This window comes from Mixophyes fleayi, chromosome 3 (assembly GCF_038048845.1).
Source record: "Mixophyes fleayi isolate aMixFle1 chromosome 3, aMixFle1.hap1, whole genome shotgun sequence".
Lineage (NCBI taxonomy): Eukaryota > Metazoa > Chordata > Amphibia > Anura > Limnodynastidae > Mixophyes > Mixophyes fleayi.
The window spans coordinates 246,399,358-246,426,612 of record NC_134404.1 but is presented as its reverse complement, the minus strand read 5'-3'; positions in this window follow the sequence as shown (position 1 = coordinate 246,426,612).

Genomic DNA, 27,255 nt, shown 5'->3' with positions numbered 1-27,255 from the left:
ATAACTTTTGGTAAAAAAAAAAATTAAAACAAATAGCGCAGGGCACTTATTTATGTAATTGCATGTGCAGTTATTTTTGTTTATTATGAAATAGGAAATCGTTATCTCTGAGACTAGGGTAGTTGGTTTTTCTGTTTAACCTTGCTATAGGATATGCCTATTTCTGATGTATATATCTGATACAATGACCCTGTGTTTACCAAGCCTTTGGTGTATTGTGATGTGGGGAAGTGACTTGTTGTGGGTCCTTTTGTTGTTCTGTGTGAATATGTATTCCGAACGGTCTGATGAAAGGCCACATGTTAATTAGAGCTTTTGATGTGTGAAGGTCCAACATTGATGGCAGGAACTTTTAATTAAGACTGGCTCCTGGATTCTTTGCATATGAAAACCATCACAGCTTTTCTATAATTTCACAGATAAATGTAAATATCATTAGCTTTGCAATGCATGTAAATTTATGTTTTGCTAAGCAGGGTTACATCCTGATTCTAAAAATAGACCATTTCTGAACTGTATAAAAGATGAGTTGTGTGAGCATGTAAGCGTTCTTCTGATTTTTCATCTGACCTGATCACACTGGTATCTTCCACCAGTGTGTGTGAGCAAATAAACATCCTGCTTCAAAGACCTACTTGGAAACATCTTCAATATCGCTGTATTTCTGTGATCAACAGATTAGACCTATATCTAATCCGTTCTCTGGCTGTGTCTGAGGTTTGGACCCAAGCATTTCCACTACCACCGCTCTGCATGCTACCCAGCAGCCCTGGTCAATGTGATAGACCAGGGGGGATCCATTCACAGCCACCCGGATCCATAGTAAGAGGTCCAGAGTACCAGCCCAGGTACACAAGCACCAAGATACGCTAGCAGCGTCATTTACCTAGAAGAAACAAATCCACGTCATCCAATTACCACCTTGCAGGATCCTCAAGTATATAAGATATCCAAGAGGTGTGTTACACTTCATTCATTTGTATTAGCTGAATTGTATATACTTATGATATGAATCTTATTCATTAATAAATGTGATATTGTTATAAGATCCGTCAGCCTAATTTATACTTTTTATGTATTATATAATTTATGATTATTTAATCATAACTCCTCATGGCGCACCCTATCAATTTGTTTATTTTGTATAAATTGTCTCCGTTGAGGATGAATATGTTTCATTTGTATTTTCAATCTTGACAAGAGTTGTCCGGTCAGATTGCTCTGAATCACAATCTCACTGTATTAGCCCAGTTGCTGTCTTAAACCTTCAGCACTCAATGTCGGTTCAGGCTCCAGACTTTTCAGTTAAGGGCTATAGAGAACCGTCCGTTCAGGGTATTTAGGAGTGATAGCCTTTGTGGATGTAGGTTTTTAGGGCTGAGGAGCAGAAAATATGTATCTTGTGATACCGTTTGCGGTACCTTGTAGGAACGTACACCCATCAGCACTACTCAGCATGCGACCTCAAAGCATCCACCGGCTCCCTCTCTTCGTCAGATAATGTGCCTTCCCCTATGCTGTACTGTGCAAAGAAACACATGTCCAGGCTGCTTCTCTGGCCAAATCCCCGAGCGGCTCCGTCTCCCTCAGGGAGCCAACGCCGCAAGCAGGATCTCCCCCATTTGCAGGTAAGGCGCAGCCAAAGTTTTGGGGTATTTTTTTGTTTGTTTTTGTTTTTTGTTTCTTTGTGCCCCAATGAAGAGAGCCAGGAACAGGCAATGTGAGCTCTGCTGCATCCTAGATGGGGTAGCTGATAGCTGGAACACCTTCCATGCAACCGCAAATAGAATGTTATATCATCGGTGAGTTAGATCACTAGTTTGCCGGGAAAGTAAGGCCGCCAGGCCTCTCCAATGAGACCGGACTCCGGGGATACCAAATGTTCTCCAAATCTGTAGATAACGGAATATGATTCCCAGTGTGGATTAGCTCGTAGGATTACAAAAGATTGTAAAAGGGAAACCAGAATTGGTGTGATGGCAATAGATAAAGATGCCAGATGCGGAGAGTGCAGGGGCGGATCCAGAAAACTGTTGTACCCCGGGCAATTTAGGAAGGGGGGGTTAGGCACCCCTGGATCCGCAACTGGGAGAGTGTCTATACACACACATATATATATACAAGTTAACCCGTGCATGATACTCATGCATTCTAGTCAAATCAAGCTACTTAAGGTGTTAAAAAGGTTCTTGTCATGCATTTGGGCCCTAGCCCAGGCCTCCTCAGGGGAAGAGCGTTACTTCCCGACGTAAGCGCCCTTTTTTAACGTGGTTTTGTCCACATGTCACTACCTCATCATTCTTCTCCATCACCTCATCCTTCATTTTCATCGCCACATCTATCCAGATGTCTATCCAGACACAGGGATCTCTCTCAGCGGTCCTGAGTATCACACTCCTCTCACTCTGTCACCCCCGGCAACCACCAACCACTCCCCACTGTCACCCCCGGCAACCACCAACCACTCCCAACTGTCACTTCTCCTTCAAGAAATATATATATATTTTTTTTAAATCTTTATAAACACTTTTAACAATTAACAAATTAAATTAACAAATCAAAAACATCTTAGTATACCAAATTTCAGCCCTTTCTGAATTTTTTTTTCCACACACACTAAGAATTTAGTAGGTCAGTGTATAACTCCGCCCAGCAAGTGGCGCTGCAGCTTGGTTTTATTTTTTCCACACACACACAGACAGACTAACACACGCCACCAGACATTTATATTATAGATATATATATATATATATATATAGTAACAAAGGGAGGCATTTATCTGACAAGATGCAGAGAAAGCATATAAGCAGAGTAAGACATTGGCGCAGTTATGCACCTAGATTGAGGTTAAACCAGGTGAAGACTTATGTATAGTTTAAAGTTTGGTTGACTTACATGATTTGAAAGCTCCTTCCTCTCAGCAAACAGACAGGGTGTGTCTGTTAGTGCAAACAGAGCCAGTGATGGGTGTTTCCTCTTAAAGGGAAGGTGGGTGTGTCACCTGCCCATCAAGCTAAGGCTGGGGGAGCAGTATCATGTATAAAAGCTTGCTTGTGTCATTTGTTCATGGAGACCAACGCTGGGAAGCTGGCTGGTCTGGAGAGAGCTGGTCTATGTCTAGCTAGTGTTTAGGGTCTCCATAATTGTTGTGAAATTCATACGGTGTCAAATACATTTTAACCATCCTGACAATAAAGCTGCATAAAAAAAAGAAGTTCTTTGCGTGTGCTTCAGCATTTGCGGGCTCTTGCCATAAGATATATATATATATATATATATATATATATATATATATATATATATATAAAATACTTGATGCCCCGCCCACTGGAGGTCCACCCAACTAAGATTATTTTATAACATTTATACTTCCCACAACACGTTTCTGATTCCCTCCACTCCCCTTAATGTTTTTATGAAACAATATATAAAAACTAGTACAATTGTTACTATTACAATAATTCCACCAATATACTCAGTTATTTCTTCTGAAGGCATAATCTAATCTTTCTTAAGATAATAGACAGTAGACAATAGACAGTATACAATAGACAGTAGACAGACCTATCCTCCGACCTCAGGCGCCCCTCAACAGGGGTACCTCCAAGGAACTGCGAAGGACCCTTTCCAGAATCAGTGAGCAACCTTTCTGCACATTTACAGTGTTACTTAGTTGTTACTTCTTTCAACTTCTAAGAGAGCTGAGGACCCTTGTAGACTGACAGCTGGCCCAGTGATCGCACATTACACAGGACAAGGTTAAGCCTCAGTAGCGGGTACAAGGTACAATCTGTGATCAGTTCATTCTTTTCAAGGTTATGTTGTCCCCTTATACATCTCTTATCAGTACAATATCACTCAGTCTTTACAGGAGTGAAGGATTTCTTATAATGACCTCTCACAGTGAAACACAAAGAAGTTGTTGCAGTTTCAGAATCAGCTCTGAGGGTCTTCTCAGACTGCTCCTATACATGCATATATATATATACAAGTTAACCCGTGCATGATACTCATGCATTCTAGTCAAATCAAGCTACTTAAGGTGTTAAAAAGGTTCTTGTCATGCATTTGGGCCCTAGCCCAGGCCTCAAGGGAAGAGCGTTACTTCCCGACGCAAGCGCCCTTTTTTTAACGTGGTTTTGTCCACATGTCACTACCTCATCATTCTTCTCCATCACCTCATCCTTCATTTTCATCGCCACATCTATCCAGATGTCTATCCAGACACAGGGATCTCTCTCAGCGGTCCTGAGTATCACACTCCTCTCGTTCTGTCACCCCCGGCAACCACCAACCACTCCCCACTGTCACCCCCGGCAACCACCAACCACTCCCAACTGTCACTTCTCCTTCAAGAAATATATATATATTTTTTTAAAATCTTTATAAACACTTCTAACAATTAACAAATTAAATTAACAAATTAAAAACATCTTAGTATACCAAATGTAAGCCCTTTCTGAGTTTTTTTTCCCACACACACTAAGAATTTAGTAGGTCAGTGTATAACTCCGCCCAGCAGGTGGCGCTGCAGCTTGGTTTTATTTTTTCCACACACACAGACAGACTAACACACGCCACTAGACATTTATATTATATATATATATATATATATATATATATATATACAAAAGTTAACCCGTGCATGATACTCATGCATTCTAGTCAAATCAAGCTACTTAAGGTCTTAAAAAAGGTTCTTGTCATGCATTTGGGCCTAGCCCAGGCCTCCTCAGGGGAAGAGCTTTACTTCCCGACGCAAGCGCCCTTTTTAATGTGTGTTCATAAGGTAAAATTACCTCACGAAAATGAGTTTGACCCCTTAACTCGTAAATTTAGCCTTTACTACCCCTCTCATGGGGGGAAGGGGGGATGATGGAAGTTAACTGACTTCACTATTCTAATTTTTTAGTCAAATAATGTCAGTATACCAAATTTCAGGTCAATTGGATGAGTGCTTTCTGAGAAAATAGTTATTTCCACACACACACACACTAACACACGCCGCTAGGCTTTTACTTTTTTATATTAGATAATGCTAAGAATTTAAGTAGGTCAGTGTATAACACTGCCCAGCAGGTGGCGCTGCAGCTTGTTGGTTTTTTTCCACACACAGACTAACACACGCCACTAGGCTTTTATATTATAGATATATATATATATATATATATATATACACGCATATATATATATATATATATATATATATATATATATACACATATGTATGTATATATTTATATATATATATATATATATATATATACACACATGTACACACACACACTCATATATATATATATATATATGTGTATCTATATATATATATATATATATATATATATATATATATATGTGTATCTATATATATATATATATATATATATATATATTATAAGGGCACAGTCGTATATAAAGGTTACATCTCAAAAACGTAATTTTCCCATAGGGAATTTGTGAGAGGGGGGGCATGGTGTTTGAGGGTCTACATTTTAAAAAGTATTAAAGCTATTAAACTGAAATTAGGCAAATAGAGAACTGTCCACAGGTGCCGCATGTGAAATTTCAGAAAAAAAGAATAAAAAATGACAATTTAGGAACAATCTAAAGTTCAAAATATGTCCAATTTTTTTCTGCTTCCTGTTTCGCAAAAGTCGCAGTTTTTCTGGGTTTTTTGGGGGAGCGTAACTCAGTGTACAGGGCGTTTAAAGACACGCGGTAAGTTCTGTTAGAAAGCTATTAGGGCTGAGGAGTGCCTTTGAGGGTTCACAAGTTTGAGAATGTTACAGTTTTTTTACAATTTGGTAAAACATGCCCCATTTTAAAGATAGGGGATTTCACATAACTTCATAACGTTGCACATGTCTGATAGAGTCTTGTCCTGGGTGTACTGAAAGTGGCTTCACTTGAGAGCACAAATATGGCTGACCCTTCTTGCTAAAAAATTTACTTCTGTTAGCCAGAGAAATTAGCGATAATTGCCTGATGGAAGGAAGATGACTGGAGTTTTGGGGCTGAGGGGAACACACACAAACATTTTTGCCCTGGCACCGCTCTTAAAGTTTAATTGCTTCGAGCTGATGCCAGAGTGGCCGTTACAGTTCCCATTTTGAACGTCCCGCCCCTGGATGACGTCACTTAATTTATTCACTTCACTTGTCTTGGGGTGGGAGATTTAAAAGATGTTCTGTGCTGCGCTGATCCTACAGAACAGATCAGTGCTGGGGATAGGAACCCTATCTCAGGACTCTTTTGTGGAGCGCTATAGAGAGCTGTCAGCTTGTAGGGATGGCTAACTCCGTGACTGTGATTTAAGTCTGGTCACATCTTATTTGCTTAGGGTCCAATATTATTGATGCAGTCTTAATATTCACTCCTAATACTAGATAGACCTGTATTACTTACTTTATGTTCCGCCCAACACTATGTGTGGGTCTAATCTCCGGATATATTCAATGGAGCTAAAAAAAACATCCATTGCGGAGCACAGCAGGGAGGAGGAGACCAGGGAGGGAGCCAGATCGCCAGCTGAGAGCAAGGTAAGTATTTTCTTCTTCTTTTTTTCAGGAACTTTTTTCTCTCGCTGCCTCTGACGGGTCGCCTGGGCTGCAGGGCCCAAAATATATTCTTTTTTATTATTTTATTTTTTTATATATATATAGGGGCCCCGGTGCACTGCTTTGCCCGGGGGCCCCAAATGTTGTTAAGAGGGCCCTGTAGTCAGCGAGGAAATACAGCAAATATACCAATTAAGTAGCCATCTGAGCTCTCATTCCAAGAAGATAGGTAAGCGCTGCAATGAGCTCCCACTGACAGGAGCGTGTTAAGCCGACACCTGCTATAGATCTGTTAGATTAATTTCTGATTAATATAACCGCTAATGAGCTCCGAGGATAAACACTGATATCAAGCGCTTATAATCCATTCTGCTACATATTCATTACTTGATATTTCAATGGAGAGCTGCTTGATCCGATATTTCAAGTTACTCAATTGTTTATAATATTAGGTCGCATCTTGTATACTTTCATTAAATATTTCCTCTAAATATTTATGTCAGTTGAAATATTTTTAGTCCCACCCCCCAGATAATATATTATATCCCATCCTAACACCCATACATAGGTCCAGGACAATTACATTCCACGCAAATGATCCTGGACCTACCCATACATAGGTCCAGGACAATTACATTCCACGCAAATTATCACGCTCTCCATTCACTCAGTGTAAACACTGCAGATAATTACAGACTGCTCCAACCAGGTGTATCTTAAATTGGATTAGTACAAGAGCTTCCCTAAAGCCGCAGTCATACGGCTAGAAGGAGAAGCTGCAATGGGCATATCGTGTATCTTATAGCTAGCTATAATAGAAGGATATATAGATAAATAGATCTAAAAAGAGACACTATAGAGAGAGTTTTCTGAATTAGTGCTTTATAAAGAATATGTCTGATAACGAGTTAAGGAATCACACAATGATGATTGTCATGCACGCAGATGGACACTTAGGAGTGCTCAGGTGTACTTGTGGCCTGGGAAAATGTAAGCTTTTGATGTGGGAAATAATGATATTTCTCAGTGCCTCTTTCTGTTCTATGTCCCTCTTTTCTGTTGCTTCTTTTTCTGCATCAAACACAAAACAACTAAAGGTAGAAAAGATCAACTGTGCTGACAGGGGGTCTATTGTCACGTTGAGTGTTAAGCCCCTGTTTTAATGAAGTGTATGTGTCTTTTATAAGTCTGACAGAAGCACCTATTTATTGGTTTAGTGCAGGTCTTTGGGAATGTTTTAGCATATGTTAATGCCCCACAGAAAAAAATGACTTTCATGTTGGCTATTAGTTACTAAATGACCTGAAATGCCAATACCGGGGGCAAGCATACACATTATTTAGCCATTACAATTAACTGGAGGGGATACACCTCGATCTGACACAGTTTCTGCTGAGTGTTTTGACAAATTAAAAGTGTATATAAAACAAAGAAAAGCTTAACTGTCTAAAGGAAAAACAAAATAAGATCGCAACAAATATGACTATCAGAAACACAAATAATTATATGAGTAAAAACAATTAATAGCACATATATTACAGACTCACTTGCCACATTTATCGTGTTATCAAATAGATGATGAAATAATAATAATAATAATAAATAATGATAATAATAATAATAATAATAATTGAAACAATAAAAATATCGTCATCACCAACACCACATGTATTTACCTGAATTTAAATTTATTCAAGATCAGAAACATATAAATAATAATAATTAATAATAATTATGTTTGTGTCTCCCGCGATTTAGAGATCTTCAATGTTAGTAACTTTTTTAAATTAATTATATATTGTTGTTATTTACTTATTAAGAACGAAAAGAAATCAAAGAGATTTCAGAACAAAGAAAGGTTGAAAAGCACTCCTACCCTAAAATATAACTTTTAATGTTAATATTAAAAAAGATATATGAATAAATAGAAATCATCTTTAATCAAGATAAGGGTGTAAAATATTAAAACAAACATAAACACAAAGACATGTGTGTTAAAAACACTTACTGAGGGAGAATGAATGCATATAACAGTTGTTTCAAACAGTAGATTGGCATACGAATGTACTAGCCAAATGAAACTTATAATAGTATTAATAATTTATATCCTGAGCAGTAGGAATCACAACAAGAAAGAATCAGACAGGTGTGCCCTGAATCTGATTAAAAAGAGAGAAGGAGCATGGAAATGGTTAATTTCACAATATCTGCTCCATGCTGAAGTACTGTGTGTAAGATTTAGTAATATTAAGAGCACGATCGTTGTTTCAGGTGGATTAAATAAACTAATATTGTGCCCTACATCTCATATCAAAAATAATAGGGGCACAAAAAAGATAATAGACAGTATGTGTAATGCGCACCCGAGTGCTCAAAATAGAAATCCCAGAGGAAATATATGGGAAACAGGCAGGTATTATGCCCTGAATTTCATTGAAGAAAGAGAGGGATATACAAATGATCAGGTTAGTAGTATCTGATATATGTTAGAGTACTTTGATTCTGCTCAAATGCGATCGTTAAATCAGTTTATAATTAAACGGGTGTAAAACCCTAAATCTCATTCATAAAAAACAGAACACAGAGAGAATGGTAAACCTGTGTCTATAACATTTGTTGAAAAGCTCTATGTAGGATCTTATAATGTTGGAAAAGTAATCCTAATATAGTAGATCACTGAGTCCGCTGTAGTAATGAAATTAAAAGCCGATCTAGACTCATTCATGAATTATAGTGTGGTCCGTGTCAAAAAGGACATAATATATACAAGGAGGATATAAATCAATAATTGTATCTTACAAAGGCTTGCAATAAGTATCAAATAATGCAAAAAAGCACTTTAGGAAATTAATGTTCCAAATAGGGTAATCTGTGCAATTTATTTAAGGATCGCAATACTAAGTATGCGGGTGAAATATGCATGAATCTGCTATTGATTGAACAGATGTAATGCACTGAATCGCATTAATGAAAAACGGCACACAGAAAAAATATAATGTACATTTATCTGTAGCAATTGTTAATATGCTCTTAGTAGGATCTCCAATGTAGGAAACGTATTCCTTCATTAGTAGATCAATGTGTCCGCTATGGTAATGAAACCAAAAGCCGATCTAGACTCATTTATAAATTATAGTGTGGTCTTGCTGTCAAAGAGACACATTTGCACATACACGATATAAATCAATATTTGTAGCTTACAAAGGCTAAAAACAAATACCAAATAACATACAGTATGTGTAGTGCAAAGAGATTGACATTTGCACATCCAAATTGTGGAAAGCAGAAAAATAAATCTGCTAGAGACTTGACAGTCGCATTTGCATAACAGTTTCCTGACAGTTGCATTTATTTTAGTCAAACTAATTTTAATGCAGCAATATACGCAGATTTTCTTTGATATATTACCACAATTATTGTTAGATTTCTGCAGTAGGCAAGCGTTAAAATGATATGCACATACGAACATAACATTGTAGGTCGCACAATAACAGCTATGTAGAAATGGAGGGGTAAACAGCCACTTATCTTATCTCCATCAGATTAAGAACTAGCATCAACCTTGTACAAACGCTTTCCTCTATAACATTGTAACACTGCAATAGATCAGACACTGCTCGTGTTTAGATAGCCAATATACAGTCCACAATCAACAATTGCTAATGTGTCAGTGTTTCGTTTCCACTAATTACCTGACCTGCAGTTTATTGTGAGTAATGATCACCTGCCTGAATATAAAGTAACCTTAACATAACATGGACTATATATATATATATATAATATATATATATATATATATATATATACAATCTGTTATTCTTGATTTGTGTATTTCAGCTGAAAATGTTATTTCTAACCGCTCGCACTATCATTACTTCTACATGAGATCTTAATAACTCCCAAGACACATTTTGATACAATTGATATTACAGTAATAGCGCTAACAAGAGTTCTATGTAACGAATAAACACATCAATACAAACTTACACATACTTTAAATTCCTGCACGGTGGTAATTAGATATAGTCAATTTGTATTACTTGAAAAGGTACGTCTGTAGGAGGGATGTGGGATGGCTCAGTTGGAATAGTTTTCCCGACATTTTTCCTCAAACAAGTAAGACATGACATTGCCTTCTTACCAGCCTGAGAGGAAAATCCGGGAGCACACCAGTATGCTCTCACCAGTTTGCACATACCTTCTTTACCCAGGTGAGTCAGGCCGTGTGCTGCTTCAGCCAGGCTTGGATAGTATGTTCGGGGAGCTACAGGCTTACCTTGTCCATCCCTCCAGAGTCCTGAGGACTCTTGACCACATCCCTTCGCCTTCCAGACCGCCTTTTCCTGCAGGGAACACAAATCTTGCATTTCAATTAATTTCTGCATGTCTAATGTCTGAAAAACCATCATAGTCTCGGTCGATACAATCATAGGTTGCCCTGATGCCCATTTAGTAGCTTCTTCTGCCCTGTTGTTGCCCAATGACACTGGGTCTTCTTCAAAGGTATGGGCTTTGCACTTTATGACGGCTACTGTTCTGGGTTACTGTATCGTTGTCAGAAGTCCTTTTATGTGTTGTGTGTGTGCCACTGGCGTACCTGCTGCTGTCGTAAAGTTTCTAAGACGCCAAAGGGCCCCAAAATCGTGCACTACCCCAAAGGCGTATCTAGAGTCAGTATATATATTGGCTGATTTATCCTCTGCCAATTCACACGCTCTCCTTAGTGCTACTAGTTCTGCCACCTGGGCTGAGTGAGGTGGGCCAAGGGGTTCAGCTTCTACCACATCCTGATCGTCTACAACAGCGTAACCAGTACATAGCTCTCCCGTCTCTGTCTGTCTATGACAACTTCCGTCTGTATAAAACGTAAAATCTACATTTTCTAAGGGGGTGTCACGTATGTCGGGCCTTGCAGTAAAGGTCTGATTCAGGTGTTCCATACAGTCATGCGTGTCAGTATTCTTGCATAACTCATCATCAACCAGGGTCTCCTCACCTCCCACCCTTTGTGTCTCTCGAGACACATATGGAAGGTATGTAGCTGGATTTAAGGTGCTACATCGTTTGATGGTGATGTTTGAGGGTGCCATCAGGGCTAGTTCCCACTTTGTGAATCTAGCTGAAGAAACATGTCTGGTTTGGGCTGAGTTTAACAGAGCTGATACAGCATGGGGTGTATGGACAGTGGAATTATGTCCTAATACTACGTCTTCGCTCTTACTTACCAGAAGAGCAGTTGCTGCTACACTTCTGAGACATGTTGGGAGTGATCTTGCCACATTGTCTAATTGTGCACTGTAGTATGCTACTGGTCTGCTAGCGTCACCATGTTTCTGTGCGAGGACACCTGCTGCACAACCATCAGCTTCTGTACTGTATAGCTCAAAAGGCTTTTCATAATCAGGTATTCCCAATGCAGGTGCTCTAGTCAGACTATCTTTAAGATTAAAGAATGCCTGCTCTGACTCCTCTGTGTGTACGACACGTTCTGGTTTTGAGGAAGAGACTAGCTCCTGCAATGGTTATTGCAGAATAGAAAAACCTGGGAACCAGGATCTACAGTATGCACACATCCCCAGGAAAGTACGAATCTGCTTCTGGCTCTGCGGCAGAGTCATGTGTTGTATGGCCTCAATCCTGTCGGTTGTCAGGTGTCTTAGCCGCTTAGTGAGGCAGTATCCTAAGTATTTGACCTTAGTCTGACATGTTTGTAATTTATCATTTGCCACCTTGTGCCCTGTTTGTTAAAGATGAAGCAATAACAATTTAGTATCATGTAAACATGACATAAAAGAATCAGAGCACAACAACAAATCGTCCACATATTGAATTAGAACAGACCCATTGTGGGGTTGAAAGGATTGCAAACAGTCATGTAAGGCTTGGGAAAAAATACTGGGGCTGTCAATGAACCCCTGGGGTAGTCTGGTCCATGTGTATTGCACTCCCTGGTAGGAGAATGCAAAAAGGTATTGGCAGTCAGGGTGAAGAGGAACTGAGAAGAAAGCAGAACATAGATCAATGACAGTAAAATGACTAGCAGACGGTGGAATCTGCATGAGGATGACAGCTGGATTCGGCACTACGGGGAATTGGCTCTCAACAACTTTATTAATTCCCCTTAAGTCCTGGACTAATCTATCGCCCCTCCCCCCACTCTTCTTCACAGGGAAAATGGGACTATTTGCTGTACTGGCTGTACGAATTAAAATCCCTTGTTGTAACAGCCTCTCAATAACAGGATATACCCCTAGTTCCACCTCCGGTTTTAATGGATACTGTGGGATTTTTGGAGCTATCCTACCACTTTTTAGATTGACCATGACAGGGGCTACGTTTGCCATAAGTCCAGTGTCCTGTCCATCTCTGGTCCATAGTGAACCTGGTATTTCCAGCAACATCCCCTTTACTTGAGATGGACTTTGTTCTATAACAGGAGAGTGTAACATTAACCTTTGAGGGGTGTCCAATATATCCTGTACCTCATGTGCGACCTTCTCCGGTATATCTAAGAACACACCATCAGAAGTACAGTATATGACACATCCCATTTTACATAACAAGTCTCTCCCTAGCAAGTTAGTAGGAGCCGCCGCAGCCAAGAGAAACGAATGCTTGGTATGCAGGGGCCCGATAGTAACTTCAGCAGTTTTAGTTAGTGGATAATGTAACACTCCTCCCGTTACTCCCATAGCTGGAATAGTTTTACTGGTCACCTGTAGATTGAGAGGAGAGGTTATCACAGATCGGGCCGCCCCTGTATCTACAAGAAAGGTTTGTTTCCTACCAGCTATGTCAACTATCATTGTTGGTTCTTCACTCTGACTCTCAGTTAACCTCACTGGCTGTAGATTACAGGTATGACCTGACCCCTAGCGCTGACTATCGTTTTCCCGCGCAATATTTGCTGTTATAATATGTGCGGGTAGATGTGAGCCTTCTATTCTATGTGAGTCCTTCCTTGGAGGATATCTATGTGTCCCACCTCTAGGGTTGTATCGGTCTTTTTTACAATCCCTCCTAAAGTGTCCTTCTTCATTACAATTGAAACATCTGATCACTCTATATTTCTTATTATGTGGGTTGTATGCTGGTGGTCGTGTATGCATCCCCTCTAAAGCCTGTATACTCACCGTCATTAACCTATCACTTTTCTCCTCCTTCTTTCTAAAAAGTTTTTTGTCATGCTCCACAGCAGACTCCCTAAGAGAATCTACTGTGATGCCTCTCCAATTAGGTAATGTGGTTTGTACTCTGGTTTTTAAATTTTCTCTAAGGCCATCAATTAATACTCCTACAGATACTTCCCTATGATGTGGGTCCTCCCCTATGTTTGATATTGCAGTGAACCGTGTTATTGCTGCTATAGCTCTAATGAAGTAATCTGCTGCTGTCTCACTATCTTTCTGCTTGATGGTGAAAATTTTACTCCAATTCGTCACTACCGGAAAATAGATGGCTAAATGTTTAACAATTTGTTCTATATTTTCTTAGTTAATCTCATCAGTCAAGGTGTCATCTTCATCCAACACACAATCTTTAATACATTTTTGTATGTCAGTATGGGGAGGAAGACACGCCCTCAACACTACACGCCAATCCTTATCGGTTGGTTCGTGTGCATTTCCTTAGTCTTTAACAAATTTCTGACACTTTGCCAACTCTTTTCTGGGATCTGGGAATTCAGTCATAATGAAACGTAATTCTGATCTAGTCCAGGGACAATGCATTGTAACATTTCTTAAAGGAACTACACCATCCTTATCCGGTTTCCCATTGGGAACTGATATTGTGCGGACTGGGTACGCACCCACTGGTTCACTGTTTTCAGAAGTCACTACCGGATCTGCTGGTTCAAGATTTAGAACGCTATCACTCCTAGTGATCACACTACTTTCACCTATCTCAGCCATTGCTCCTTTCCCATACTTATGCTGAACCTCTAGCATATTAACAGCATGAGCAATGGCCGAAATCACAGTGGGTTCATCTTCATCTTCTGATACACTTGTTTTAAACTGGCTTAAAACAGGATACAATTTAGCAATTTCTCTTTTTTAGTTTTTAATAACGGCTGTACTTACCCCTCCCGCCACATAAGGTGGCGGGGGTGCGCTTGCGCTGAGTACGCCACTCTTCTCAACGGCTAATTCCGCCCTGCGCGCGCTTTTCACCACGCCTACTTCCGCTGTGCATTCGCTGCTCTGCCACGTGTTACCTTCCTTTTGCCACAATTTTAAACAATCATTATGTCTATTTCTCTTTTTCATTGATTTAATCAACCATGCTTTATCTTTTACAGTATTTAGTACCTCTGCATTAAAACTTCCTATTGTTGGGAAAGGCCTATCACAATCTATGGTCATCTTGACCCACGTCTTGCAATACGCAGTTGCGTATGCACCATATTTCTTACACATGAGAAATCTCGCTGAACCAATAGGACCTTCCTTAGGCAGTACACTGGCCATCTCTAGCGTATGCTTAGCACCCATATTGAATCAACACCAATCTATGCAGACCACTTTCAACAATTTGCTACAAACACTCTACCGCTAGAGATCTCTTACTGGCCGTGGACGTATTTGCTCAAGCCGCATCCACTCGCTTCCTCTTGTACTAAACAAGGACCCCTAACACAGACAATATCACTGTGGGACCCAAGGGCTATCAGCTCCTCGATACCCTGGCTAAACCATAAAAATCTGTTGAGTTTATTATCGCTGGGAGAACAAAGTCGATACAATCAACCAGCCTTTCCAATATAATTCCTCCTAGCTGCTTCACCAATTCACACTAACGGTGCGATTAGATCGCACTGCCTACTAATACTAATTATTAGCAAACCTTGCGATCTATTGGTAGCGCTTTGCAAAAAACCCGGTTTTCGCCTTCGGTATACCTGCCCTGTATACCGGCCTTCAGTTAGGCAACCTGCCTCGTTAGACAGCAACTGAGCACAATGAATAATAAACAGTGTATCTACGTTACAAAATCACACACTATACACCTTTTCTGCGCAGAAAATCAAAAGTTCCCAACAACAGTAATAATGTCTCAGAGGCTTTCACAAGTAATTATACTATGCACATATAATAACTATCAAGACGATTGTTTAACCACGTGGCAAATCTACCGGAAGTTCGCGTACGCACAGCAGGAAATACACATACGCTAAGCAATGCAATACAGTTAAAACGCACAATGACAGTAAAAAGAAACAGTTTTCTCTTTTGTCCCTAGGTTCTAGTTAGCGTGCCCTAGACAATGCAAAACGGACATTCGGTTTCACAACACAGAGTAAAATTCAGGTTTTGAACACATTGCGTTCTTACCCGTATATGACGCGTCTCCACCCTTTGTTGAGGAACCGAAATCCGTTGGTCTTGCATATCATCGGCAACGAAACCTCCAAAGCTCACGAGCCCCCAAATTGTTAAGTGCGTATTGTCGCTAACCAATAACGATTGTCGAACCTCGATTTGTGTTTCCAATGCACAAAGATTTATTTGCAAAAAGTAGTAAAATATGTTCAAGCGAAGTGATAATAAATACAGCCGTTACTTATCGCAGGCGCTCTGGATCCAGTGTGCAGTCATTCAATCCTGAAGTCTGGGGACAAGATGTCTGAACACTAGATGTGAAGCTGCTGCTTATATGCACACAGAAATACAGTATTACAATGAAGATGGTATAGCTTGCTTCTATTGGTCCAGGTTTCAGGAAGGTCCAATGGGTTGTCAATCATTGGCTAGTTCATCCTAAGCAATCCAAAGGAGGGGGTCATCTCTCCAGGGGGTATGCTCGGCTCTTCCCGCCAAGATTCCTTAGTCTTAAGTAGTTCATAATTCCCTATCATTCATAACTTGCGTATGCACTCTGCGATTCCTTCGCAGAGTTAACCAAACAGTAGGAAATGTAAAGAGGTTTATTATGATACCACTCATGATATGATTCCTTCAACCTGTTCCGTATATTTCACTAATATGCATGTAACTTTAATATAACACATAAATACTACTATATTTCGACATAACTGACTATGTGTTGCAACTACCATTAATGTGTACTATTTTATAAGTATGCGTGTTTGTGCGAATGTATGGTAAAAGACCAAATACTGTTGCTGCCACGTGTAGTAGCTGCGTACGCCCTTTCACGCCGTAGCGTGCCCTTGTACGCCGATGCATACCGTACGCATCTTTTCAGACAAAGACAACCAAGTTTGCTCGATTTTAATTGAAATGCCTTTATCCAATTTGCTGACTTTGACAGTACAACTGAATCGGAAAGGGAATGTCAATGATATAAAGTATTTCCCCAAGTATAAGACACACCCATGTATAAGACGCACCTAATTTTGGGGCCCAAAATGAAAAAAAAGATGTATTACATAAAGACTGACAGCTCCGAGACTGTGGGAGGCGCCTGAAGGACCTTAAGGTCCTTTTGCCAATCAGCGGGGACACGCTGTTCCATTCAGCCAGCGGGGACACGCTGTTCAACACAGCCAGCGGGGACACGCTGTTCAACACAGCCAGCGGGGACACGCTGTTCCGATTAGCGGGGACTCCTCTCACACCAGGTGCTGACTTCTTAATTGAGGTAAGTAGCGTTCCAAATGCCGAACTTCCTGTCAGTGGAACATGCGTTCCACGGCGGAACTTAGCGGCTGAAGCATCAAACTCTGGTAAGTTAAAATCTCTCTCTCTTTCTCTCCTCCGCCCCCCCCCCCCACCCTCTCCTTAGATGGGGGGCACTGGACCAGAGGATGGCTCTCTGTGTTGTGCAGGGACCAGAGGATGGGTCTCTGTGTTGTGAAGTTGTCACTGGTGGAGCAGAGGTTGGAATGTGAGAGAATAGCTGGTGAGTTGGGTGGCATGTGAGGGAAAAGCTGGTAGACATGGGGTAACGTGAGCGAAAAACTGTTGGTTATGAGGTGGCATGTGATAGAATAGCTGTTGTGCCGGGCTGATATTAGAAGTTTATGGTCAGGGAGTGGCATGTGAGAGAAAATCTAGTGGATAGGTGGTGGCATATAAAAAAAGTAGCTGGTCAGCAAGGGCCCATATGTGTGAAAGGCTTCTGAGCAGGAGATGACATGTGAGAAAAGTGGGTGTCATGTGAGAGAACCTGGTTGGCAGTGGGAGGGGCATGTAATAATTTAGGGGGCAGGGTGGCATGTGATAGAGAATTGTTGGTGGGCAGAGGGTGGGTGATTTCACATTTAGATACATAGAATTTGAAAATTATCAATATTTCTACTTTACAAAAAGCCATGAAATTCCATAGACAAAAAAACCTTACGGTTTAACATGTCCGATTAAGGTTCCTTACACACCATCTAAACTGTAAGAAAACTATTGAAACTCTTCCACTCAAACTCCAAAAAGCAATGAAATTACGACGATTAAGGCAGAAGCCTTAATGGACGTCTTCCTTGAGCAATACAGACATGGTATGCCATCACATCCTGCGGTTAGCTGCAGATTCAGCACTATCATGTAGTAAGATTGCTGTCACTCACAAAATGGTGGATCTGTTAATTCACAGATTTGTGTGTTCACTGGAATACACACATACAGTACTATTACATTTTCTTAGTTTAGCTTTATCGTAGTTTAGGGCCTAGGTGTCTTAGAAAGAGACAGTAAAGCAACTTCATAAAAGCTTAGAACTACAAAATAACAATATAGTTAAATTAAATTGATGTATAAGCCTCTACTTAGTTTGGTTTTCAGTAAGCAATGTCTGACATTACATTCTTTCACAATCCCTAAGCTAACTTTTAAGGATACATAAAGCCATCAAGACTATTTTAGTAAATTGCACAATAGTGTAATCCAAATGCATAGAGAGATTTTCTTCAGGAAACCATCAGTCACAGGAATCATATTTGGTGAGGAGGAATGTATTGCAGATATCTTTTAGGATTAGGCACAATATTGGAGGGAGGAATGCTCTACAAGGATCTGTCAGGAGCGGTAGTATGTTGAATGGAGGGATGCTTTGCAGGGATCTTTCGGGAGCAGATACTGTTTGGTGATGAGCTAAGTTCTGCAGGTATCTTTTAGGAGCAGGCACAGTCTTGCAGGGAGAAATGCTCTGCAGGGGTATGTCAGGAGCAAGTATTGTGTTTCAGGAAGAGGGATATTCTTTAGAGATCTGCTGGGAGCAGGTACAGTGTTGATGGAAGGAATGCTCTGCAGGGATCTGTCAGCTATGGGAAGTGTTTTGGGTGGAGGAATGCTCTGCAGGGATCTTTCGGGAGCAGATAATGTTTGGTGATGAGCTATGTTCTGCAGGTTTCTTTTAGGAGCAGGCACAGTCTTGGAGGGAGAAATGCTCTGTAGGGATTCTGTAGTTTTAATTTTTTATGAAGTTGCTTTACTGTCTCTTTCTAAGACACCCAGGCCCTAAACTACGATAAAGCTAAACTAAGAAAATGTAATCGTACTGTATGTGTGTATTCCAGTGAACACACAAATCTGTGAATTAGCAGATCCAACATTTTGTGAGTGACATCAATCTCACTACATGATGGTGCTGAATCTGCAGCTAACCGCAGGATGTGATGGCGTACCATGTCTGTATTGCTCAAGGAACACGTCCATTAAGGCTTCTGCCTTAGTCATCATAATTTCAATGCTTTTAAGGAACCTTAATCGGACATGTTAAACCGTAAGGTTTTTTGTCTATTGAATATATATATATATATATATATATATATATATATATATATATATATATATATATATATATATATATATATATATATATATATATATATATATACATATACACACACACACACACATATATGTATATATATTGTAACAAAAGGAGGCATTTAGCTGGCAATATGCAGATAAAGCAGGGAAGTAGAGTAAAACATTGGCACAGTTATGTACCTAGGTGGAGATTAAACCAGGTAAAAACATATGTGTAGTTTAATATTGGTTTACTTACATGATTTAAAAGCTGCTTCCTCTCAGCAAACAGACAGGGTGGGTCTGATAGTCTAAACAGAGCCAGGGATGGGCGTTTCCTTTTAAAGAGAAGGTGGGTGTGTTACCTGTCCATCAAGCTAGGTCTGTGGGAGGAGTGTCAGGTATAAATCCCTGCTTGTTTCATTGTTCAGGGAGACTAATGCTGGGGTAGCTGCAGACGCGGGCTGGGAGAGGCATGGCCGGGGGGCACACAGGCGGCCGCATCTCATGAAAAGGGATGCAGCCGCGTCATTGATGAAAAAGGGCTAAATGGCCTCCTAAAGATTGGGCTAAGTGAGTGGCGCCATACCTGACTGGTGAAGCCCAGCGAGCTTATATGGATCTAGATGAGGAACAGGCCTCTGATTATTCGTGCCTAAAGTCTGAGATATTGACTCGCATTGGAGTTTCCGGGCCAGGCCGAGCCCAGCGCGATCACCAATGACGCTATGATAAAGAAAAACAGGTCAGAGCGCACAGGGCCCAATGGCAAAACTGCTACGGACAGAGGGCCAGGTGCAAAGCTGTCTACTCTGAAGTGTTTTGAATGTGGTGAGCCAGGCCACTTTTAGGCAGAGTGTCCTAAACTACCGGAACCCATGGACTGTTCCGTGGCACATATTGGGCCTGCATTTCCAAGCTGTTTTACCATGTGTCCCACATCAGGAAGTCCTTGTTTGTTCCGGGTGACTGTGCTAATCAACCAAAACCTGGTTCTGGCCTTGGTTGACTCGGGGAGTGAACTCTCATTGGTTTCCAGCTCTGCCTTACCCGAAACCATAACTTCTCGGTTGCTCAAGGTGAAGGTCCTTTGCGTACATGGCACGACTGAGGAATATGAAAGAACAATACTACCAGTCACAATCAAAGTCAAAACTGTTATGGTGGTAGTTGCCATAGCACCTAAACTCCCATATCCACTCATTTTGGGGCGAGACTTCCCACTGTTTAATGATGTCCTTGGTGAGCGGATCTGGCCGGACATGCCGGCAACTGATGCAACGGTCGGAAGCCGGGTCTTAAAGGAACTGCCTAAGAATCCACAACATCTGGACATCGATCTTTGGGAACCGCCAAACCGGAATGCCATCCTGGGAGTCACAGCAGGAGTTCCACAAAAGCATCCACCTGTGGGGAAACATGGACAGTCCAAACTAGCATTGGTCGGTGATGTCACAGATGAGCCCACCCCGCCTGTCAGTGAGGATACGGACTGGTCCGCAATACCAATTTTGTTTCCTCTGCAGGACTTTGCTCGAGACCAACTTACTGATGTCACTTTGGAACATGCCTTTAAAAGTGTGACTGAGGTAAATGGGGTAGCGAAAGCCGCCCAGCCTGCAGAAGGTATACCATATTTTATTGTTAAAAATAATTTCTTGTATAGAGTTGCTACTGTACAGGGAGAAAAAGTAGAACAATTAATGGTTCCTCAGGTCCATGTACACCTAGTGTTAAAAGCAGCACATACACATGTCTGTGGGGGACACCTAGGGGAGGATAAAACACGGGAACGAGTTCTGCTTAGGTTTTACTGGCCCGGTGTACACATGGCAGTGAAAAAGTATTGCCGGTCCTGTCCCATTTGTCAGAGAACCTGTCCCAAACCCATGTACCGGGCACCTCTCATTCCAATACCAATAGTACAAGTTCCCTTTGAACGGATAGCTATGGACCTTGTGGGGTCACTGGAAAAATCTGCACGTGGGCACCAGTATATACTAGTGGTGCTTGACTATGCAACCAGGTATCCAGAGGCAATTCCCCTATGAAACATAAAGTCCAGCACCATAGCTAAAGAACTGGTATTGATGTTTACACGCTTGGGAATACCCAAAGAAATTCTCACAGACCAGGGTACTCCATTCATGTCTAAACTGATGAAGGACATGTGCCAGTTGCTAGGGGTTAAGGCGCTTCACACCTCTGTATACCATCCACAAACAGATGGCTTGGTAGAACGCTTTAACCACCCATTCCTGGGCACACTACCTTAATCGAACACGACATTGTCACTGCGCCAGGAGTCATTGTCAAGCAGAAGCCATATCGTATTCCAGAAGCCAGACGGGTGGACGTGAGAAAGGAGGTCGAGAAGATGTTCCAGTTAGATGTAATTGAAGAGTCCACTAGTGAATGGAATAGTCCCATTGTGCTTGTCCCGAAACCCAATGGGACAATTAGGTTCTGCAATGACTTTAGGCGCCTAAACAGTATGTCGCAGTTTGATGCCTATCCGATGCCACGTGTGGATAACCTAGTGGAAAATCTTGCTGGTAGCAATTATTTAACAACCCTTAATCTAACAAAGGGTTATTGGCAAGTTCCCCTGACTTCCACGGACCAAGCCAAAGACTGCATTTTCCACCCCTGATGGTCTCTATCAATATAAAGTCCTACCCTTTGGGTTGCATGGGGCACCTGCCACCTTCCAAAGGGCTATGAATAAATTGCTACGACCTCACACAGCTTATGCAGCTGCTTACTTGGACGATATAGTGATTTATACCCCAGACTGGGGATCACATTTAGCCAAAGTTGAGGCGGTCTTATCTTCATTACGGTCCGCAGGGTTAACAGCTAACCCAGAGAAATGTGCCATAGCCATGAGAGAAGCCAAATATTTGGGGTACATTGTTGGTCGAGGGCATGTAAAACCCCAGCTAGACAAAGTGGAGGCAGTCAAAAATTGGACAAGACCAGAGAAAAAGTCACAGTTAAGAACCTTTTTAGGCTTAGTAGGTTACTACAGGCGGTTTGTAAGTCACTTCGCCACTAGAGCTGCTCCACATACGGACATGTTAAAAAAAAAGTTGTCCAGATAGATTAACCTGGTCTGACTCTGCAGAAACCGCCTGTTCTGATCTTCGGTTAGCTCTTTGTTGCTCTCCAGTTCTACAAGCACCAGATTTTACCCGGAGGTTCTTCCTCCAAACTGATGCTTCTGGTGTTGGCTTAGGTGCAGTCTTGTCACAGGAGAAGAATGGAGTAGAAAATCCTGTCCTGTACCTAAGTCGTAAGTTGCTTCCAAGGGAACAAAAATATGCCACTGTGGAGAAAGAATGTTTCGCCATAAAATGGGCTACAGAAGCTCTGCGCTATTATCTCCTAGGCAGAGAGTTCACCCTAATAACAGACCATGCACCATTAAGATGGATGCAGAACAACCGGGAGGTAAATGCCAAGGTAACCCGCTGGTTCTTGACACTACAACCTTTCAAGTTCTCAGTAGAACATAAGCCTGGGTTTCTACACAAAAATGCAGATGCGTTGTCACGAAAATATGCGCTCCTCACGAAGTCCGCGTCCCCCTACTTGGAGACGCTAGGGGGAGGGATATGTAACAAAAGGAGGCATTTAGCTGGCAATATGCAGATAAAGCAGGGAAGTAGAGTAAAACATTGGCACAGTTATGTACCTAGGTGGAGATTAAACCAGGTAAAAACATATGTGTAGTTTAACATTGGTTTACTTACACATCCCCTGTCATGTGATGCGGCCGCCTGTGCGCTGATATATATATATATATATATATATTGTGACAGGATGGACCGCCTATGCCACCCTGTCTGTTGCTGCTGGGAACCGGCTGGGCTTACTTTGCCAACGTTCCCTTTTGTTAGCCCAAATGCGCCTTCTTGCCGCAGTGGGAGGGGCTTACAATGCTGCCACTACTGAGCTCCTTTATGGCGCTCAGAACCATGTTCCTTCTGGGTAACTGTCACTGCTAGTGTACTCCTGTGCTGGTACACTTGGGCTGGTAAGTCCGGACCTCTTACTATGGATCCGGGTTACTGTGGATGGATGCTCCCTGGCCTATAACACTGAACAGAGCTGCAGGTAGCAGGCTGAGCGGTGGTTCAGGAAAAGCTTGGATCCAAACCTCAGACAGCCGGAGAACGGATTAGATTTAGGGTCTAATCTGCAGATCACAGGATTACAGCAATATTGAAGAAGTGTCCTGACAAGGACAGTTCCACTGATTAAAGGTATCAGTGGTCAGGTCAGATGGAACATCAGAATGATACATTACATGCTTACACAGCTCACCTTTTATACAGTTCTGACATAACTCCTAGCAGAGGTAAGCCAGCCACTTGGACCTAGCTGGCTCCAACCCGTCTAGAATATTCCCTCAGATCTCAGGATGTAATCTAATGTTGCATCTAATAATTGAACTTCCATATCAACTTGATTTTCATCAGATCTCAGGATGTAATCTAGTTTTGTGTCTAACACAATTTAACTTCCACCTCCCGTTTACCAAAACATGGATTTACATGCATTACAAAGCTAAATATATTTAGATTTATCTGTGAAATTTTAGAAACGCTGTGATGGCTTCTTTGTTTTAGACTGAATGTAGCAGCACATTTTAAATTAAACCTTCCTGTCTCCAAGTGAAACCTCACACCTTAAAAGGCCTGATTAGCATTAGACCTTTTTGTTCCAACAGTTGCAGAATATACATTCCCAAAAACAGGTTTAAACTTCTAACAAGTCATTTACCCACATCACAATACACAGCAGACTTTCTAAACAAAGGCTCCATGTATCAGCTATATACATCACAAATTAGGTATTTCCTTTAGCAAGGGTAAACAGAAAAAACAACTTTTCTACCGTGGTCTCAGAGATAACGATTTTGTATCTCACAATATACACAATATCAAAAATAAGTGCACGTGCAATTACATAAATAAGAGCCCTACGCTATTTGCTTTAAATACATTTTTACCAAAAGTTATTTAATAGTGATCCAGTAACACCCCTCCCCTCCTTGTTTATGCGGCAACCAGGGTGCCATGTCCAACGATTTGGCTCTCGGTCCTCAGTATCCTAGGGTTACCGGAGGTGATCCGGAAGATCTGGCTCTTCCTATCGAGACAGTCCATCCGCATTGCTGCGAGCCTTTCCTTACTTGTGAATTATCTCAAAGTCATAAATTTGAAGTGCAAGGCTCAGCGCAACAACCGGCCATTTTCCCCTGAGGTGTGTTGCAGCCACTTTAAAGGATTATAATCAGTCCCCCCAGTAAGAAGTCGTCCTTACAAATAGGGTTGTAGTTTTTTCACTGCCCACACAATGGCCAAACATTTCTTCTCAATTGTGGCATACCCCACCTCCCAGTTTAGCAGTTTTCTGCTCAAATAGGCCACGGGGTGCTCCTGCCCATCAGGCCCCATCTGGCTAAGTACTGCTCCGAGTCCATACTGTGACGCGCCAGTTTACACAATAAAGTCCTTGTCATAATTAGGCGCCAACAGTACTGGAGCACGAACTTCCTTTAATAACTGAAATGCCAGCTCACAAGCAGGTTTCCAGTCAACTATTTTGGGGAGTTTATTCTTAGTGAGATCTGTCAGGGGCTTCACTACAGTACTAAAGTCTGGGACAGAACGTCTGTAGTCCCCTACAGTGGTTAAGAATGCCCGTGTATGTATCTGGGTCGTGGGCTGGGGCCAGGCTCGGTTTGTCTCTACTTTAACTGGTTCTGACCTAACCCTTCCTCCCCCCACACGATCACCCAGGTACTGTACCTCTGACATCCCCATCTGGCACTTCTCTGCCCTGACAGCTAAACCTGCCCACCCCATCTTCCCTAACACCAGCCCTATTTGCTCCAGATTATCTTCTCAAATCTTACTGAAATTGGAAATGTCCTCTTGGTAACTCTGCCTAACTCACCTACAGAAGCGGTAATACAGGGCAAGGGGTTGGTGTCAGACATGGGCACAGGCAGGGGACCTACTATGTCCACAGCCACTCACTGAAAAAGTTCCACAATTATTGGTAAGGACCTGAGGGGAATACGAACACTGGGGCACCCGAGACACTGACACACATCACTGGACTTACAGCAGGCCAGGATGTCATCAGACATTCCAAGCCAGAAAAAGTTCTGTGTCAGGCGCTTCAGTCTTTGGTCTCTGCCCTGGTGTCCCTCCATAGGGATTTCCTAAGCAACTGCCATTAGTTGCGCACACAAGCCCCGTGGTACCACTAGTTGAACTTGTTCACAGACTGGTCTATCCCCATCTACCTTCCTAGCTACACGGTAACACAACCCTTTATGCCAGGTCACATTCCCTACCTCCATCGCTGGAAGGTTGCCGCCAGCCTGGCGTCTCATGCCTTCCAGGCTCTCCGTTAACTCTCCTACTCCAGGATACACTTCCTGGAGTCTCTCAGCAGAGGTTTGGGAGATGAATAAAGGACCTTAGTGGACCGAACATAAAAATCTGTCACAAGGCTAAGTATGTACTTTCTCAATTCTTAAACACAACTGGAACAGAGCATGATTGCTGTCTATTGCCACATTTCTTCCACAATACCTTCATCTTCAGGCAGATAGCGCACCTTGATGACAGAATCATCTTTGTTGACGGGTCACGCTCTCTAGTGGATGGGACATATGCGACAGGTTATGCGGTCTTGGATGAGACCACTGGAACCCAGAGCCTGGTTAAACTTCCAGGTCACCTGTCAGCGCAACGCGCTGAGTTAGAGGCTGTGAAAGAAGCACTTTTTCTTCAGCCCCCAGGACGGCGCACTATATAAAGTGACAGTTTATATGTAGTGCGATCTCTAACATCACACTTAGAGACCTGGCAAAAACGTGGATTTGTGGACAGCCAGAATAAACCTCTGGCGCACGTTTCAGCTTTAAAAGACCTTTTGGAATGGGGAAAGTCACATGCTGAAGAGGCTGCAATTATCAAAGTGCCTGCACACCAGAAAGGGAACAACCCCTTAATCCTAGGAAACAATGCAGCGGATGAAGCAGCAAAAATGGCTGCAGTATCTGGTGTCTTGTGTGATCCAGATGCTGAATTTTTGCCCTTATTCCAGGTGGCTGTACACAAGAAAGTCCTCAAAAAAGGGCCGGTATGATTAGAAAAGGAACATGCAAAAGACACTCAGAAATTCACCACAGGATCCCTGGTCTATCAGACCGGGTATCTTGTGCCATGTATTGGGAGAGAATTTAGATCCACTACACATCTCCAAGTGGAGCTGACACAGCTCAATCACAAGCTACTGGTCGGGATAAATTGTTGTCTCTGCAAAAGAGTAAATTATACTGGCCAGGAATGTCCAAAACAGTAGAGTGTGTCACTCAACAATGTCTTGCATGTGCCCAAATCAACCCTTGGACACCAGCTCTCAAGCCAGCATTACAGCATGTGCCTCCAGCAGAGGGGCCATGGGCAGCCTTACAAATTGATTTCATAGGACCACTACCAGCAGGCGGTCGCAATTTTCGCTATGCCTTGGTAGTTGTTGATGTGTTCTCGAAGTGGATAGAAGCCATTCCAACAGTGAATGACTCAGCTACCACTAGGTCCTATGGGAGCAAATTTTGTCATGTTGGGGAATCTCCAGGATCATAGACTCTGATCGTGGAACCCATTTTACTGGCAATGTCATGAAAGCACTTTGTGAACTACTGGACATAAAGCAATGATTTCATGTTCTTTATCATCCCCAGTCAGCAGGGATAGTAGAGCGCATGAACCGGACCATCAAGACCCGGCTAGCCAAGGCATTGTTACAAAAGGAATCTTCTTGGGTAACTGCTTTACCGGCAATACTTATGGGTATTAGGGCAACGGAAGCATCCACAATAATGAAAGTTCATTATCATAACACTAGTTTGTAAATAATTTGTGGGAACGTGACCCTGGGCATAATTGGATTTTCTTGTG